Source organism: Rhincodon typus, chromosome 7 (assembly GCF_021869965.1).
Source record: "Rhincodon typus isolate 14 chromosome 7, sRhiTyp1.1, whole genome shotgun sequence".
NCBI lineage: Eukaryota > Metazoa > Chordata > Chondrichthyes > Orectolobiformes > Rhincodontidae > Rhincodon > Rhincodon typus.
The window spans coordinates 96444449-96444928 of record NC_063338.1 but is presented as its reverse complement, the minus strand read 5'-3'; positions in this window follow the sequence as shown (position 1 = coordinate 96444928).

Below are 480 nucleotides of genomic sequence, written 5' to 3'. Positions count from 1 at the left end.
CCCCCCCCCCCCCCCCCCCCCCCCCGCCCCCCCCCCCCCCCCCGCCAATCCCGGCCATCTATTCACTCTCCCCCGGCCCTCTATATGTTCACCCTCTCCCTCTGTATATTTACCCCCCTCCCCTTATACATTCCCCCCTGCCCCTCTATGCGTTCACCCTTGCCCCATACATTCCCCCCCGCCCCTCTATGCGTTCACCCTTCCCCATACATTCCCCCCCGCCCCTCTATGCGTTCACCCTTCCCCCATGTATTCCCCCCCTGCCCCTCTATACGTTCACCCTTCCCCCATGCATTCCCCCATGCATTCCCCCCCGCCCCTCTATGCGTTCACCCTTCCCCCATGCATTCCCCCCCGCCCCTCTATACGTTCACCCCCTCCCCTATACATTTACCCCTGCCCCTCTATACGTTCACCCCCTCCCCTATACATTTCCCCGCCCCTCTATACGTTCACCCCCTCCCCTACACATTTCCCCCC